The following is a 19556-nucleotide window of genomic DNA, read 5'->3' as shown; positions in this document are numbered from 1 at the left end:
AACAAGTGCTACACATGCCCTTACACTTCCTCCCTTACCACCATTCAGGGCCCCAAACAGTCCTTCCAGGTGAGGCAACACTTCACCTGTGAGTCGGCTGGGGTGATATACTGCGTCCAGTGCTCCCAATGTGGCCTTTTATATATTGGCGAGACCCGACGCAGACTTGGAGACCGCTTTGCTGAACACCTACGCTCTGTCCGCCAGAGAAAGGAGGATCTCCCAGTGGCCACACATTTTAATTCCACATCCCATTCCCATTCTGACATGTCTATCCACGGCCTCCTCTACTGTAAAGATGAAGTCACACTCAGGTTGGAGGAACAACACCTTATATTCCGTCTGGGTAGCCTCCAACCTGATGGCATGAACATCGACTTCTCTAACTTCCGCTAATGCCCCACCTCCCCCTCGTACCCCATCTGTTACTTATTTTTATACACACATTCTTTCTCTCACTCTCCTTTTTCTCCCTCTGTCCCTCTGAATATACCCCTGTCCTCTGGGTCCCCCACCCTTGTCTTTCTTCCCGGATCTCCTGTCCCATGATCCTCTCGTATCCCTTTTGCCTATCACCTGTCCAGCTCTTGGCTCCATCCCTCCCCCTCCTGTCTTCTCCTATCATTTTGGATCTCCCCCTCCGCCTCCCACTTTCAAATCCCTTACTCACTCTTCCTTCAGTTAGTCCTGACGAAGGGTCTCGGCCTGAATCGTTGACTGTACCTCTTACTTAAGAAGATAACTCAGGTGTCAGCCTTTCTGTTGGATATTAGCCATCTGATCTGACAAAAATAGATAATGGAACAATCAACTCCAAGATCAACAAATAGATTTGGTTGTGTAGTAAATGTTATCTTGCAGCAATGTGCTACACACAGAGCTAGAAATAATGACACGCAGTCTGTAAGTTGCACTCGAGACTAGTTTATTCAAACATCGCGGTACTGGCTTTTATGCAGTTCCGTTCCCGCCCTCTCCTGGCGGAAATGATGTCAGAGGTGCATTACAAAAGTCTCTTCCTGTGCATGGACCTTCTCCCCTTGTTGGTGAAGAAGAAGGCCCAGCGCCATTTTGGGGCTGACCTCTCTGCCGACGCACGCGCCATTTTCTGAGCTGGTTCGCCTGCATAGAAAGTGGGTCGCCACAATCTATTCCTCTTGTCCACAGAATATAAGTCTATGCATGTGTCAAAATTTGATATCTGTTATAACATGCATAGAAGCACTTCTCCAGTGTGGTATCCTAATTGAAAATGCCATCTTACATCTACTTCTACTGTTGTTTTTGTGTACTGCATCCATGCTAGCGTGTTATTCTGCTCAGCCAGATATCCCTCGAGTTTCACTGAGTGTTCAGAATGTTTTTGATTGTTGAATCTTTCAATAAATTCATGCACTTTGCTGGAAAGAAGTTTGCAGGAAAAGTTTTTCCAATGATAAGTAAATAAGCTATTCCCATGTAACAGGTTCATCACTGTGCGACTGACAACAAAACAGATTTTCAGAAAGCAGGCACAGCAGGAGCAAAGAAATGTTATTCTGACAAGCAGCTGAACTCTGCTCAGTTTAAAAAGGCCTGATGGCATTATCAATGGTGTTCCACATCATAAGACCACAGGTAAAATCCCCAAAATAATCCTCAAAATCACCAGTGTTATTCTAGGATCTTAACTGAATTAACCTGGTTCAGTTGGGTTTGTTTAGCCTGCGTAACTTAGTCCTGGTGTGTCTGTTTCTTTCTACTTGTGCCTGCAGCTTTAGTCTTATTCTGGAGAATCACATTATGTAGTGGACCATAGCTGTAATCTTCATGGTCAGGAATTTGGGAATCTCATCGAGAATTGGAAAGAAAGGAGGAACCCAGGAAAGCTGCGGCTGCAAATTTTTAGAACTGCTATCCAACCAGTGTCCATGTTGTGATCTCAGGATCTCAAAAGCACCCGTAGGTGAGATGGTTCATATGTTAATTTTAATTTTCCAAAAATTCCTAGACTTGAGGGAAGTTCAAAAGACTGGAAAATGGCAAATATAATTCTTTTATCTGAAAAAGGGAAGGAAACAACGGAAACCAGTGACAATTAGGGAACGTGTTGATACACTTATTAAAGATATTATAGCAGGGCAGTTAGAAAAAACTGAGGTAATGGAACAAGATTGACAGGATTTTGTGAAAAAGAAGTTATCTTTGACCTATCTTTTGCAGTTCTTTGAATAAGTAAGATGTACAAAGTGGGATTGGTGGATGTACTTAAATTTCCAAAAGGGATCAGGTGGTGTGTTAAGCCTATTGTAAAAAATAAACATTCACAGTGTAGAGAGTAACATGCTGGTTTAGATAGACATTGGTCATCAAGCAGGCATAAATAGAAAATGTGAGAAAGGGACCACATGATTAATCCCAGGGCCTCAGCTTTTAAAAATTAATATAAATGACTACCGAGTGTATGATTGTTGATGTTGATGACACAAAGATGGAAGGAAAGTAAGCGGTGGAAGGATGAAAGAAACTAACAATATGATATGGATAGGTTGAATGAGCAAACAAGAATCTGGGAAGTGAAATATAATGAGAAAATGTAGATTCGTTTTGGGGCCCAGGATGCTAGGAGAAAGTGAAGTAAAAAGGCAGGCTTGAATTTCATGCACTTACACATGTTGACATCGGGAGAAGATGAATGGGTATTGAAGGAGATAGACAAATGAACCTGAAATCTATAGGAAAGTCTCACCATAATTTTCATATTCAACCTTCCTCCATAATTCCTGATACCTCCCACATAATATCACTATCAGGCATATGTTCCTATCCCTTCTCATACTGAGTCTCACCCATTCTGTTGCTGCCAGATATGACTTATTGTTGTCCCTATATGGCCTCTATAGCTCTTGACATACAAGACTTCTGCAGTTATCTCCTCTACCATGATTTCCAGGTCAGTGAATCTGATTGTTTGCTTTCTTTCTTGTTGTTTTTTTGCCGGTAGTTCACTCAGTAGGACTTTGAACATGTGTCGGCAGTGTGGTCAAGACCTGGGCAGTTGACTGTCCATTTCCCTCACAGTGCTGAATGACTAGTTGAACACCTCAGCCATCTTTATTCCTGTTCCAGGTTCCAGCATTCAGCAGTGCAGTGATTGCTACCTTTATTGTAGCTAAGTGGCTGTAAGTAGGTGATATTCCTTTGTATTTCTTCAGTTCTGCTCAATGGTATTGAGGAAAGGTCACATTTCAAAGTAAACACTGGTGTGCAGTCAAAGGAATAAAGGTCTTTACACCCTCATGCTATTTTAAAGAAAATTGTGAAAGTGAGGCAACACTATTTTAATGTTTTTAAACTGAAGAGGAAGATCTGTTAGTAGAGCTACTAGGACGTGATGCTTCAATCTCTATGGAAAGTCGGCACTCTCGATGTTGGCAGTGGGCTTGGAGTGGTGACAAGGAGGGAGGGTAGGTATGTCATCGGGGTCATCAGGTGGGCACTCTCCTTCTTTAACGTTTCATTGATAAGCCCACGACGTCTCCAGAGGGCTCAACGGTGCTACATGGCGTCCCAGATACACCCCCCCACCTCAGTTCCATACCCTCCTGTCTTCATCTTGCAGCCAAGTTATTGTCTTTCCTTTTAATCCAAATCCAATTGCTGCTTTCTTCTGCTGCATTTGACAAGGACTTGATTGCTTGTTGGAGGGAGTGACCCCTTACCCCCATCTTCTTCAATAGACTGGTCGTAGATGTAGCAACGAATCCCCTGCATCCCACTTCTACAGGGTGGATCTTGGTCTTCCAGCCATTCAGGGCAGCTTCAGTTGCCAGTTCAGAGTTCTTGGTCTTTTTCCTCTCATAAGCTTCTTCGACACCATCTTCCCATGGTACTGTCAATTCCACAACATATGCCAGCTTGGCTATTGTGGACCACAGGACCATGTCTGACCGAAGTGTTGTAGCCACAATGTCTGGGGGAAACACAAGCTTTTTTTCCAAGTTCTCGTCCATTTTCCAATCCCGAGCAACCTGCAGAATGCTTACATCTTTTGATGTTACATGGTGCTCTAGAGGTTGGCCTGCTGGTACAAATCGTGTGATGTGGATGTTTCCTGCCGATGTTAGTGGGAGAGCATTTGTGGTGATTCGCCTATGTTGCAAGATTGATGCCAGCTGTCTGAGAACTTGGTTATGCCGCCAAGTGTACCGTCCCGGGTGAGGCTGGTGGTGCATCCTGTTAAAATGTGCCTTAGTGATCCAGGTGCTTGACAAAAAAAGCAAGCGGGGTCTTCTCCCCACCACTGGGTCAGGTTCTGGGGTGTGGGGAGGAGGTCATAAGTGGCTCTGATGACAAAACTTAGCTGAGATCCCTCCATCTCCCAGATGTCATGCCAGCTACATTTCCTCTTTTCCAGGATCTCCCAATTAGTCCATTGGCCCTGCCTGACCATAGAGATGGCCCTGGCATGTCGCTCTGCCTCCTCCTGTCTTCTCAACTCCTCCACCACGAACCATCTCTTTTGCACTGATGTTGCCTTGTGCCACTGAGGAGCTTATACAAGTATCTGCTTTACTTCATTTTCCATTTTATTAACATGTTGGGAATGAAGAGTTTTGCTGTTGTGCCTAGTCAGCCATTCGCTTTAGAGAATCAAAGAGCAGACAGAGACACTGCTGTCCCTTTAACCATTTATCTGAGAGCATTACTCACCCCAACTCCTGAATGACAAGTTTGAAAATTTGGTATGTCAGCAAACCTCAGCCGATAATTAAGAGAAACAGAAGGAAATGTCATCTCAGCATTATATATATATGTGTCAAAGGTCATTGAAGAAAGGAAGGCAAATTCAAAGTAAAGCTTCTTAGCAAACCACTACAACATGAGAGCATAGTAGTTAGCTCAAAGCTTTACAGTACAGGTGACTGAAGTTCAACTCCCGTCACTGCCTGTAAGGACTTTGCACATTCTCCCCAGGACCGCGTGGGTTTCCTCCGGGTGCTCCGCTTTCTTCCTGCAGTCCAAAGGTGTTCCAGTTGTTAGGTTAACTGGTCTTTGTAAATTGTCCCATGATTAGGTTAAATCCGGAGTTGCTGGGCCAGAGCAGCTGGAAGGGCAAGAAGAGGTTGTTCCGTTCTGTATCTCAATCAAATAAAAATAAAATGATCAATTTCTAAAGTCAAATATGAGCAAATAGGGATATGGGATTTACCACACTCCAGAAGATGGTCCAAAATCAATGTGAAATGTAGAATATTAGAGAAATGAAAGGAAATAAAACCACAGAGTAAAAAGGAAGCAGAGCATGAAAATAGATCCAGATTACATTGATGAGTTTATAAGATATTGATATAAATCACTAGAGTGAATATTAGTATTAATTAAAGCGTAAACAGTACTAATTATAACGCATCTTGCATTTTATTCAGTTCATACATTGCCCTTTTGTTTACTGAACCATAATGGCTCTTCATCCATCAACATTTCAGCTTTCATAATGTTAAGGTCAGACTCCCTCGATGGACTCAAGCTTCTCTCATCTCTGTCACCACTATGAGAACTAGAATTATGACCCATAATATGCCATTCATATCCATACTATTATTACAACGTCATCTGCAGAAATTCTGTGATGAATTAGCGATAGCTGGGTGTATAAACAGAGGATGGGAGGATGAATACAGGGCCCTAGTGCAGGAGTTTGTTAAATGGTGCAAGCTGAAACATCTGCAGCTCAATATGAGTAAGACAAAGGAGATGGTGATGGATTTTAGGAAGACTAAACCTGCACTGCACCCTGTTACTAATGATGGTGAGGACGTGGATGTGGTGAGGGCCAACAAGTACCTAGGGATGCATCTGGTTGACAGATTTGAATGGAGCACCAACACAGGGGCCAGAGTCACCTCTACTTTCTGAGGAGACTGAGGATTCTTTGGAGTAAGGCCTCTCCTTCACATGTTCTACCTGTCTGTTGTTGCCAGTCCAATCTTCTACGTGGTGGTGTGCTGGGGCAATGGTATCAACACGGGTGATGCCAACAGGTTCAATAATCTGATTAGAAAGGCTGGCTCTGTTATAGGGGTTAAACTGGACACACTGGAGGCTGTGGTAAAACAAAGGACTCCACAGAAAATCCTGGCAATTCTAGACAATGTTTCTCACACTCTGCATGCCACCTTGGCTGAACAGAGGAGCACTTTTAGTAATAGTCTAAGACAATTGCACTGCTCCAAAGAGCTCTATATGAGGTCATTCTTACCCTCGGCCATTAGGCTCTATAATGATTCAACCTGTAGCTGGGGAAATGATGACCCTCCTGTTAGACTGTTTGCACTAACCTATTTTTTTATTTTTTCTACTTCTCTTCTAATATTTATATCTGTGCACTTGTAATGCTATTGTGACACTGTAATTTCCTTTGCGATCATTAAAGTATCTATCTATCCATCTATCAATTCAAACACAAGCAGACACTACCTAATCAAATTTTTGGGCAGATAACCAAAAAAAGGTGATCAAAGATAGAAGTGTTTTAAAGGAATGATGGAAGTTTAAGGCCCAAAGAAGGGATGACGAGGAATTCAGAAATTAAGATCTTAGTAGCTGAAGGTATGGCCACCAGTGATGGAGGAGTTAAGTTCAGAATTGATATATAGTTCAGAATTGATGGACTGGAGACTGGAGACTGGAAGGTGTTCAGCTGTAGGATATGTTGTGGTTTATGAGAAAAGAGTCCTTGGAGGTATCTAAAGTAAGAATGAGTATTTTGGAAGTAAGCATTCTTTAACAAGGAGACACATAACATCATGAGCATAACAGAGATGGATTAGCCAAATTTGGTATGAGCCACTGATGGCAGTTATATACTCTATCTCCCTCACCTTACAGGAGCGCAATGGAAAACTTGAGTCTAGTTTGGTAATGACAGTTTGCAGCAGCACCTCATCTGAGGGAGAGGCCAGTCCTAGCAATGTAGCAAGTGAAGTCCCAGTGGCATCGCAGAAATTTGGCTGAATTATCAAATACTCCAACAAGTGTCTGTTTAAACCTCAGAGAATTGTAGAGGAGCAGGAGGGGGTTCAGATCTGGGATACAGTGCGTCAGGGCCCAAAGATGGTGCTTGTAGTTTTCTTTAAACTCAGCAAGAAGAACTTCCTTGACATTCATTATTAGATGTTAGACAGGTAGTCTGACAATTTAACGGGTCAGGAGAGATAGTGGTTAAGTTGTGCTGAATATCATCAGTGAATAAGTGGAGATGAGAACTGACTGGATCACATTGCCTGAAGACCAGCTTGTCATTAAGGAACATGGTCATGGACCTCTGAGGGAAATAACGGGTAATGTCGGAGGAGCAGAAGGAGAAGAATTGCAAGCGACTGTCTCTCTACATGACAAGATGGAAATGAAAGGAAACAGGTGTGTGCTGTCCTAGCCAGCTAGAAGAGGTGTTGGAGGAATGTTGTGTGTTTATGAAGTCACGTGTTATAGATAAGTCAGGAAGAAGATGTGCAAAGAGTTAACCACTGCGTACCATACTTAACGACTTGTTGTGAATGGGCGAACAGTCAATTACATACTGTGTGATTCTAAAGATTAATTCATGGAGATGGCATTTGAGTGCAACAGCACCTTCAAAGGCATTGGAGGAGGCAGTTTGCAAAGGTGGAAGGGTTGAGAGGAGGTTAATAATGGTGACTTTGAAAGGGTGAGCAGGGACATTACCTGAGGAAAGAGAACAATTAACTACAGTATAGCCTCTAACACAAGCTGGGAAGGGAGGTTAACTGACTTAGTTGGCGTCTCTCCCTGATATGCTCCAGGCCATGTGATAGCTTCAGCTTGCTAGAGGAGAGGAACCAAGGAACCAGAACAACTTTAAAGGTGAGATTACACCAAGGGTGGGGTGTGGTTGGAGACAGGGATGAACTGTGGTGTTGTAGATCTCCAGATGTAACCATTGAGATATGGTTACTGATCAAGCAGGTGGCATGGGCTGTGATGAGACAGCTGCATACAAAACCTTTAGAATGTCTGTGCAATTATGCTTTCTCTAATCTTTGAAAATCCCATTTTCTCTGTTATTTTCTTGGTTGGTTAATAGTATATACTCATTTGTATATGCTATAAATTGTGAATATTTGTGTAAAATCACCCAGTATGAATTGATATTAGGTGGGAGTGCAGAGAGAAAACTGAAGCAATCAAAGAAACTTTGTGTTCTTTCTGTTCTCCCATTTCACAGGATCCTGAAACTTATTCATCTCTTTTCCAATTCTGATGAAAGGTTATCAACCTGAAGCGTGAGTTGTGTCTCTTCATGGATGCTGTCTGATCTGCTGAATACTGCTGGCAAGTTATATTGTATTTCAAATTGTTTTCCCTGTAGTATTTTTACTGTTGGAAAAGGTGATATCAGCTGAGCGGAGATTGAATTCTTACACTGCCCGTAGCCCAAATGAAACAAATGTGCCCCATTAGAGGGGAAAGTAGGATAAAATAAGTGTGAATGTACATGTTTGGGTAGTATCTAAACTATCAGGCCAATTGCTTCAGCTGGCCAGGAGATGGAGGAGATACTAATCATGCATGAAGTTATACAGAACCAGGTGAGCAACATCTCCATACTGGAAGTGATTCCCATTTTGGTGACAGTTTCCAGCATTGTGCTCACAAGATGGCAGAATGGGAAAACATTCTATAGCTGCACTGTTCATCGGGATCTTGCCGGCATTAAGCTAAAAGTGTGGCATTCAGTGCGAGCAGCTTAGTTTTCTGGAGAAACGGAGCCAGCCACACTGAATCTCACTGCGACTATCAGAAAGCAATCAGCTGTTTCCCAGGAAGGATTTGCTGGAACTGGCAGGTGTCTCCAATAACAGTTGGATAACCTCATTGAAAATCCTGTTCACTCTCAGCATGCACAACATCTCCCGGAGCCAATTGCCTTCAGATAAAACTCTGATCCATGTCCCACAGCCTGCTTTTGCAGAACCATCACAGTTAGAAACCAGATTCCAGTTCAACAGTCCATAGTGGGCATGCAACACAGAAATATGACTCCACCCACAGGGAAAGAAGCCAGCCTGCTGGCAGCCACACGTGTGGCCCACTGTACAGTGGCAGGAGCAATGAGCCCATCTGAAAAGCTAGCTTTTGATGGAGGTGCTAGTGGTGTTCAAATGGACATATAATTTCCTACTTGGACTTGATTGAAAGGTTTTATTCTCAACATTTCATATATTATCCTGGATTGGGCCTCTTATTTTACTGCAAATGAATTATATTTATCAGGTGATTGATTGGATTGACAGTCAGGAGTTGATACAAATCTAGTGCAGTTCATGGATTGGTGCTGATGCTGATCTAAAATGGAAGGTTAATGTACTGTAACACAGAGAGATTAAAAATAGAAAAAGTAGGTGCTAAGTATGTGAATGTGGTACCATCATAACAAAAGTCAATAAATGAAAATTCACTTTAGCACAGTAGCTGGTTTCAGAACAGCAGCTATTGTGGTGGAAAAACACTCTTCCGACTCATTGCAAAGACTACATAAATTTGTCTGCCTCTGTTCTTTCATTAAGAAGTACAAATACTTGATGTCTGTCTTCGATGGCCACAGAGTGTTTCAGCAGGAGTAGTCTCTCAGCTGGAAAAACGTACACCTCAATATGATATTGTAAAGGATAATTATTCATCAAAGCACACGTTTCCCATTACATCCAGAGTGATGGAATCGAGACCATGCTTTTCTTACATATCCTATCAGCAAGCCCCTGTTCCATTGTGAGGAGACATTTATCAAAATGTAGCTATCATCTTCAGTGGTCTGTGAGACATCATTTTAGCTTAATTCACAAAGGCATGCCTCTTTAATATCTTGTTCAAAAAACATTTGGGCACTCAGATGTCATTTGTGGCATGCTGTTCATTGTAGTGTACCCATTGAAATCTCTCCTTTAAGCACACCATTAACAAGCACCACATTCTTTCCTTTCACATGACTTCTATTTTCTGGAGAACAGTTACTTGCGTCAGGTGCAAACCTTTTGCGAAGGAGATTAATGTAATTGTACATCTTCGATGCTTGCCATCAATTTTAAGTGATTGTAATGAGCTCTTCAGACCTGTGCAAGGAGCCAGAAAACACTGGGCATGAAGGCTTTTAGAGCATCTGAAATGGTTAATAGTCGTTTAATGAGAGTCGCTATTCGTTTAGAGTTTCTTGTGTTTCTCTTGAGCAACTCGCTCTTTGTAATGTGGTCTCCTGGTGCTTTCTGTTTAAGCTTGTTAAGTTTATTTTGATAGGTTTGGGGATTCTGGGTTACTTGTATTATTTAAGTGGATGCCCAATTAGCACTAATTGCGGGGTCCTAGTCTTGAGAATGTTACATCTCACAGTTACATCCTCCGTCTGTTGGAATTCTGATGAATAAACTCTGGTCACTGTCTTTACAATGGAGTCTATCTTTCCTTTGCACTTGGGTTGCCCCATTGCCAACACACATTGTGACAGTAATCCATGCTGCCAAATGAATGAATTGCTTATTAGGACCTTATTTACCCCATCCTAAGATTAATTACACAATGAACAAATGATATCCATGTGAATGGTGCATAATATTTCAAGTAACAATGGTGGAGGGACTAGAATTCAGAGTCAGGGCTTTTAAGAAATTAGTGACATAGGTTATGGTTTATGTTCACTTTCCAAATACCGAAGCAGATATCTATTGCTAGCTGCTAGAATCAACTGCTTTAGAAAGATCAACTTTGAGCTCAGCTGACAGCAAGATCCTAAATCTCACTTAGCCATTTATGAAGGCTCTGCCTGACTAAAAAGTGGAAGGAATATATGGCCTAACCTTGACTGCATTAGATGAAAGATGTTGTTGCTGAGTGACTTGTCAATACATAGATTATGAACAATTATGCCTTGTAGATTTAAAATATCTTTACTGTCTTCAACGTTTCCTGACAGAAAAACAGAGAAATGGCCATGATTCTGTGGCTCGTAGCACTTGGCCTTTTGAGGTGAAACTGCTGGTGTTAGATCAAGTTACCTTCATCCTCTACCTCTTTGCGACTGTTCTCACCTTTACTTTTCTGGATGTGGATATCACCAACATGACATGAACTTATTGACTATTCCTAACTAATTTTGAGAAAGTGGTGATGAGCTATCTTTTTGAAACTTATCTTCCCTTCTGATGTTGACACTGTTACAGAGGTGTTGGGCAAGGAGCTCCAGGATTGAGAAACAATAACAATGACATCTTTCCAAATCAGAGTTCCGTGCAGCATGGGGGGGGGGGGCGGTGTCTACATACCTGCTGCCATTATCTTTCCCCATGGTTGAAATGCTCATTTGGGAATTGCTGTTAGAGCAGATTAGGTGAATAATTGCAGTATACTTTGTTACTGAAGCACCCTGTAGTCATTGTGTGCTAGTGGTGGAGGGAGTGCATTCTTAAGGTGGTTTGTGGGTGGTTTTGCCCTTAATAGTGTCAAATATCGTAAGAATTGTTGGTTCTGCATTCATTCAGGCTTCCCTGTCTTTCTTCTTTTTCATCCATTTGCCACAAAGCACGATTCCTTATGTTAATAGTGCGAGACCCTCAGCAGCAGCGGCCTGGAATATTATGGTTCCCCAGACTATATCACTCATAGAGGTCATGCAACAAGCATTTACCAGATAGGTTGATGGTAGGGGGGGCAATCCAGTGAGGAACAATTAAGCACATTGGGCTCCTACTCTTAAGACTGAGAGGTGGCCTCAATAAAACATACACAATTCTTATGAGGTGTGGCAGAGTTCCTGCAAAGTGGAGAGACCATTTTTTTTTCTGGAATAAAGGCATCAGTGACCTCACTGAGAATGTAGTGAGCAACAAACTGTGTGTTTGATCAGCTTCCTGGAATGACAGTGACTTAATTTGTCAGATCATTCCATGTATGTATGCAATCCCGCTTGAGGGTGAGAACAAAATAGTTCTCCATAATGAATACCTCATTAACTTCTGTACAGGTTGTTAATCTGACAACTGTAGATAGGAAAGTGGTTCCTTGTAGACTGTGGGAGGATAAGCCTTTGATGATGAGCTTTTCTATGTATATCTCATCTCATGTGGTCTCCCTGAATTTCTGATCCATTTCTGCACCTTCTGGTAACAGTAGTGGTAACACCAGGCAAACAGCTATTGCAAATATTTTTTAACTGCTTAAATAGCATTAGTCAGAAGTGCTGAGCTGAGTGTGAGCAGGGTTTAGAATGAGCAATCTGCCTCCAGTGTATGTTGTAGAACAATATAGTACACTGCAAACAATTAGTTTGAGCATCAGTTTCCTTCTCAATCCTGGATCCTCGGCAGTGTTCTTGGGAGCTGTTTGGACTGCTAATGACCAATGCCCATTGCACCATGGAGAAACTATCACACACAATCACACTGCAGTGCTAGAAAGTTGCAATACACAACTAAAAGTACCATTAGATCCAGTGGTTAAGTTAACAGGTTAATAATCCAGAGATGTGGAGCAGCAATTCGAGACCTGAGTTGACATCCTATCGTGAGAACTGAAAAATAGAAATTGCTAATAATCTGAAATTTGGCAAAACAAAAAATACCAACTAACCTTCATAATGTTGAGTCAGAAAACTTCTAGATTGTTATAAAACCTCATCGATGCAACTAAAGCACACCAGGGCAGAAAATTACCAAATAACGAACAGCAAGATGTTGGAGGAACTCAGCAGGTCATGCTGTGCATGTGGACAGGAATGAACTGCCGACGTTTTAGGTTGAGATACTTCATCTGAAATGAAAGATAAGAGGAAACAGCATAAACAGTTGGGGGGATGGAATGGAGGAAGAACTAAGATCCAAGTGAGGAGGGGAGGTGTGGAGTACTTCGCCGTGTCTTCAACCTGAGCCTGAGGCTCCAGAGGGTTCCTGTACTGTGGAAGACGTCCTGCCTCGTCCCTGTGCCGAAGACGCCGCGCCCCAGCGGCCTCAATGACTACAGACCGGTGGCATTGACCTCCCACATCATGAAGAGCTGGAGAGACTTGTTCTGGAGCTGCTCTGGCCTATGGTTAGATCACACTTAGGTCCCCTCCAGTCTGCCTACCAGCCCTGACTAGGAGTTGAGGATGCCATCATCTACCTGCCGAACCGTGTCTACGCCCACCTGGACAAGCCAGTGAGCACTGTGAGGGTCATGCTTTTTGACTTCTCCAGTGCATTCAACACCATCCGCCCTGCTCTGCTGGGGGAGAAGCTGACAGCGATGCAGGTGGATGCTTCCCTGGTGTTATGGATTCTTGATTACCTGACTGGCAGACCACAGTACGTGTGCTTGCAACACTGTGTGTCCAACAGAGTGATCAGCAGCACTGGGTCTCCACAGGGGACTGTCTTGTCTCCCTTTCTCTTTACCTTTTACACCTCGGACTTCAACTACTGTACAGAGTCTTGTCATCTTCAGAAGTTTTCGGATGGCTCTGCCATAGTTGGATGAATCAGCAAGGGAGATGAGGCTGAGTACAGGGCTACGGTAGGAAACTTTGTCACATGGTGTGAGCAGAATTATCTGCAGCTTAATGTGAAAAAGACTAAGGAGTTGGTGGTAGACCTGAGGAGAGCTAAGGCACCGGTGACCCCTGTTTCCATCCAGGGGGTCAGTGTGGACATGGTGGAGGATTACAAATACCTGGGGATACGAATTGACAATAAACTGGACTGGTCAAAGAACACTGAGGCTACCTACAAGAAGGGTCAGAGCCGTCTCTATTTCCTGAGGAGACTGAGGTCCCTTAACATCTGTCGGACGATGCTGAGGATGTTCTACGAGTCTGTGGTGGCCAGTGCGATCATGTTTGCTGTGGTGCGCTGGGGCAGCAGGCTGAGGGTAGCAGACACCAACAGAATCAACAAACTCATTTGTAAGGCCAGTGATGTTGTGGGGATGGAACTGGACTCTCTCACTGTGGTGTCTGAAAAGAGGATGCTGTCCAAGTTGCATGCCATCTTGGACAATGTCTCCCATCCACTACATAATGTACTGGGTGGGCACAGGAGTACATTCAGCCAGAGACTCATTCCTCCAAGATGCAGCACAGAGCGTCATAGGAAGTCATTCCTGCCTGTGGCCATCAAACTTTACAACTCCTCCCTTGGAGATTCAGACACCCTGAGACAATAGGCTGGTCGTGGACTTATTTCCTGGCATAATTTACGATTTACATATTACTATTTAATTATTTATGGTTTTATTACTATTTAATTATTTATGATGCAACTGTAACAAAAAACAATTTCCCCCAGGATCAATAAAGTATGACTATAACTACTATGACTATGAATAAGCAGGTGCAATTGGAGAGAGTGGAAAGTACACAGAAGCTGGGAGGTAATAGCTGGAGAGAGAAAGGAACAGAGGTAAGTGCAGTGTATTAGAATGGAGAATTAAGTGCTGATTCTATCAGGTTGTAGATTACCCAGTAAGAACATGAATCACCTTCCCACCTACAAATGTGGCAGTTCACATGCTCTCAGTCTCCTCAACAACATTCAATTCCCTGTCCGTGACCGCCTCATTTTCACCATGGATGTCCAGTCCCTAAACATTTCTTTCCTCTATCAAGAAGTCCTTAAAGTTCTCTGCTTCTTCCTTGACAACAGCCTCAACCACTTCCTCTTCACCCAAGCACACCTCCATCTGGTGAAACTGATCTTCACCTTCAACAATTTCTCTTTCAGCTCTTCTTACTTTCTCCAAACTGAAAGGGTAGCCATGGGCACTTGCATGGGCCCCAGCAATGCCTGCCTTTTTGGTGGCTACATTGAACAGTCTATGTTCCAAGCCTTCCCTGGTAATGCTCCACAACTCATTCTGTGCTATATTGACGATTGCATTGGCGCTGCTTCCTGCACCCATGCTGAGCTTGGTCAATTACACCAACTTTGCCTCCAACTTCAACTCTGCCCTTATGTTCACTGAGTCCATTTTTGTCACCTCTCTTCCTTTTCTCAATCTCTCTGTCTCCTTCACTGGAGCCAAACTGTCTACTGATATCTTTTATAAACCTACCGATTCCCATGGCTATCTTACCAATACCTCTTCCCACCCTGTCTCCTTTAAAAATGTCATTTCCTTTTCTCAGTTCCTTTGCCTCCATTGCAGCTGTTCCCTGGATGAGCCTTTCCTTTCCAGGACATCAGAGATGTCCCTTCTTCAAGGAATGGGATTTTTTCTCCTCCACCACCATTAATGCTGCCTCATCCACATCTCCCACATTTCCCAGACGTCTGCGCTGACCTCATCTTCCTGCTGTTTTAAAAGGGATAGAGTTGTTGTCCTTACCTACCACCTATAAGCTTTTGCATCCAACATATCACTCTTCAAAACTTCTGCCATCTTCAACCAGACCCTACCACCAAACATATCTTTATTGCCCTCCTCACCCCTTTCTCCACTTTCAGCTGAGTTTGCTCCCTCCATGATTCTCTTGTCCATTCACCCTTCCCTACTCATATCTCTCCCGGCACTTTTCCTGCAAGCAGCAAAATTGCTACACCTACACCTACCCTTTCCCTCTCCTCCATTCAGGGCCTCAAACAGTCCTTCACCTGAGAATCTGATGGGGTCATCTACTGTATCCAGTGCTCCCAATGTGGCCTCCTGTACAATGGTGAACCCGAGGTATATTGGGGTCCACTTTGTTGAATACCTCACTTCCATCCACAAAAATCAGAATTCCCCAGTGACCAACCATTTCAATTCTTACCCCAATTCCCATTCTGCCACGATGAGGTCACTCTCAGGTTGGAGGAGAAACACCTCATATTCCATCTAGGTAGCCACCAACCTGATGGCATGAACATCAATTTCTGCAACTTCTGGTGCTTTCTTACCCCTTCCCCTTCCCTCTTCTTCATTTACTTATTATAGCCTCTTACCTCTTCTCCTTACCTGCCTATCACCTCCTCCTTCCCTTTCTCCCATGGTTGACTCTCCTCTCTTATCAGATTCCTTCTTCTCTAGCCCTTTGCCATTTCCACTTCCCACTTCTTATTCCTTACTTCATTCCTTCTTCCCCACCTACTTGGCTTCACCTATAACCTTCTTTCCCTCTTCCCACCTTATTCTGGCATCTTCTCCCTTCTTTTCAAGTCCTGATGGAGGGTCTTGGCCATAAATTGTCGATTGTGTATTCCTCTGCTTAGATGCTGCCTGGCCTGCTGAGTTCCTCCAGTGTTTTGTGCACGTTGTTTCAGACTCCTCCATTATACTCTCTGAGAATGTTCTGTCCCACCAACAGTCATATATGGACTGGAGTGAGTAGTCTTCGGAGTCCTGAGCATTCCCTCTAGGGCCCCTGATGTTTCATGGCATCAGGTAAATCACAAACAAGAAAATCTTCTCCTGATAACTCAGGTTAGATCTGACAGCTCCATGCAGGACTGTGGTCATTCAGCAGTAGCATAACTTTATACAATCGCAATCTGTTGCCTCATGGCTCAGCATGTGAACAGGGGCACCTCTAAGTACAAGAACATAGCATTGTTTGCTGAAAGCGGCATCACAGGTAGACAGGGTGTGAAGAAAGGTTCGGCTGGCCTTCATTGGTTAGGACATTGAGTATAGAAATTGTGATATTATGCTGCAGTTGTACAAGAAAGTGAGAGAGACAACACTTGGAGTACTGTATACAGATTTAATTGTCCTGTTATAGAAAAGGCATCATTAAAATGGAGGGAGTGCAGAGAAGATTTATATTGGCAGGACTTGTGTGCTTGAATGTAGAAGGTTGAATGGTGCCCTTACAGAGATGTATAAAATCATAAGAAATCTAGACAGGGTGAATGCACATGGACTTTTTCCCAGGGAAAGGGAACGAATAACTCGTAAGCTTAGATAAACACTGAAACGTGAATGATTTCAAATGAATCTGAGGGGCAACTTCAGGGGACTGAGGGTAGTTCATATATAGAACAAGCTGCCAGGCAGGTATAATAAAAAGATTTAAAACACACTTGGATAAGTATTGGGATAGGAGGTGTTTAGAAGGATAAGCCAAATGCCGGAAACTGGGGGCTTCGTGGTCGTCATGCCGAGTTGAGATGAAAGGCCTGTTCCCATGCTGTATGACTCTATATCCCTTACTCTGCAATTGTCCACCAAGTCAAGGGATCAACCCTGGGTGAATGAGGAACACAGAAGTAGGAAGGTACACCTTGGCCAATCAGAAAGCGATGAAGTGTAATGCCTGTGAGGTTGCAGTACAGCACATGTGTGCTAACTACCAAGCACACCATGTAAAGGGCAGGACCTCACATCAAAGACACCAGATCGAAGCTCAACAGTCCTACCACATGAAATCGTGAATGGCAGTGGACAATTAAACATCTTATAGAAGGAGGACACAGCAAAAACATCCCATTTCTCAATGACGATTGCTCCCTATGTGTGTGTGCGAAAGAAAAGACTGAAATTTTCATAGCCATGTCCAGCCAGAAGTACTGAATATATGTTCATTTCAGCTTGTTACTGAAATCCTTATTGTCACAGAAGCCACTTCCCTGCTAGTTTGATTTACTTCACATATCTAGAAATGGCTGAGAGCACAGGATACAGCAAAAGCTATGGGAACAGAGAGCATCCTAACTGTAACACTGAGGAGTTGAACTCCAGAACAAGTTACACCTCTAGCCAAGTTGTCTCAATGCAATTATATTGTTGGCGTTTACTCAACTGTGCAGAAAATTGCCCAAGTACTCTGCATGTCCCATTCACAAAACATGAACTCGAACTGGAATTAGAAATGGTGTACTGTTGTCATGTGCACTGAGATACAGTGAAAAGCTTGTCTTGCATACTGTTCATACAATTCAGATCATTACACAGTGCATTCAGATAGAACAAGGTAAAACAATAACAATGCTGAATAAAAGCTGACACCTACACAGAATGTATAATGCAGGTAAATACTAAGGTACAAGATCATGACTAGGTAGACTGAGTGGTTAAAAGCCCAAGTTATCAAACTAGGGGATTAGTCCAATCCAGCTAATCACTGCCCAAACAATCCAAACAAGAAGCCACTGTTCATAGTACATTTATTTCAAAAAAGTTCAAAGTTCAAAGTAAAATTATTATTAAAGTGCATATATGTCACCATATAAAACACAGAGATTCATTTTCTTGCTGGCATTCACAGTAAGTACAAGGAAACACAATTGAATCAATGAGAGACTGAACACAAGATGGACAAAGAATGTGTAAAGGCAACAAACTGTGAAAATGCAGTACAAAAAATAACAATAATAAATAAATAAGCAATAAATTTTGAGAAGATGAGATGAAGAGTCTTTGAAAGTGGGTCCATTGGTACCTACCAGCCTTCTCCTTCCCATCCTCCCCCCACCTTCTTTATAGGGCCTCTGCCCCTTCCCTCTTCAGTCCTGACGAAGGGTTCCGGCCCGAAACGTTGACCAATCATTTCCACGGATACTGCCCGACCTGCTGAGTTCCTCCAGCGTGTTGTGAGGGCATCTTTAGGTTCTCAGGTGTCATCATCTTCAAGAAGGTGTTCTGGGCCTAACACTCCGATGCAATCATGAAGAAGTACACAGCAGTGGCTCTGTGTTAGAGCCACTACGTTGAGCAGGCTTAGCATTTCACCAAAGACCCTTGCAAATTTCCAGTGGAGGACATGATGATCGGTTGCTTCACAGCCTGGTATGGCATCTGCAAACCAGGAGCTGCAGAGTGCTATAGACTCAGCCAGATCCATTATGGACGCAACCCTCCCACCCATCGAGGATATCTTCTAGGGGCCATGTCTGAAGAAGGCAGCGTCCATCATTAAGGACCCTCACTACCCAGGAGATGTCCTCTTCTTGATTTATATAAATGAAGGGTTGCATTACCACCTGGTACAGAGGCTTCAATGCATAGTATTGAACAAGGATAGAGAGAGCTGTAAACTCAGCTCCATCATGGGCACAAGATGGTGCCAAGCTGAAATCTCCATTGAGGTTGCAGCTCAGATTTAGCTGTTTTTTTTTTGTTTTTTTATGGGTGTCTTAAACCTCCATCCCATGTTTGAGGGACAGTAACGTGAATGTGGGACAAACTCGGTCCGGGATGTTCGGCCAACACACCAGCATGGACAAAGGTTGGTGACTCCCCCAGGGTCACTAAGTTTTTGGTGAGTTCCAGATTCACAGAACTGTGTGGTAGGAGGAACGAGGTCCGATGACTCCTTGGGTTCACGAATCAGTGAGACTGGAGTTGCAGGCCTAGTGTTCAGAGTCCCATTGTCAGTACTGGAGTCCAAGGCCTGGCATTCAATGATTGGTGGGAGGGTCCTGTGGTTGTTGCCGAGGATTGAGGCCTGAAGTTTAAATCGGAAGTCTGGAAGTCGAGACACGTTGGCTGGAGCCCTGAGACTGCCACTCTCTGCAAGTCTGCTCTGGCAGAGTCGAAGGCCCAAGGTCTGCTCCCAAGTCGGAATCCGAATCCAAGTCTGATTAAGTCTGGAGGCTGAAGATGCTGTTCTGCCAAGC

Source organism: Mobula hypostoma, chromosome 7 (genome assembly GCF_963921235.1).
Source record: "Mobula hypostoma chromosome 7, sMobHyp1.1, whole genome shotgun sequence".
In the NCBI taxonomy this organism is placed as follows: Eukaryota; Metazoa; Chordata; class Chondrichthyes; order Myliobatiformes; family Myliobatidae; genus Mobula; species Mobula hypostoma.
This window is presented reverse-complemented; position numbering follows the sequence as displayed.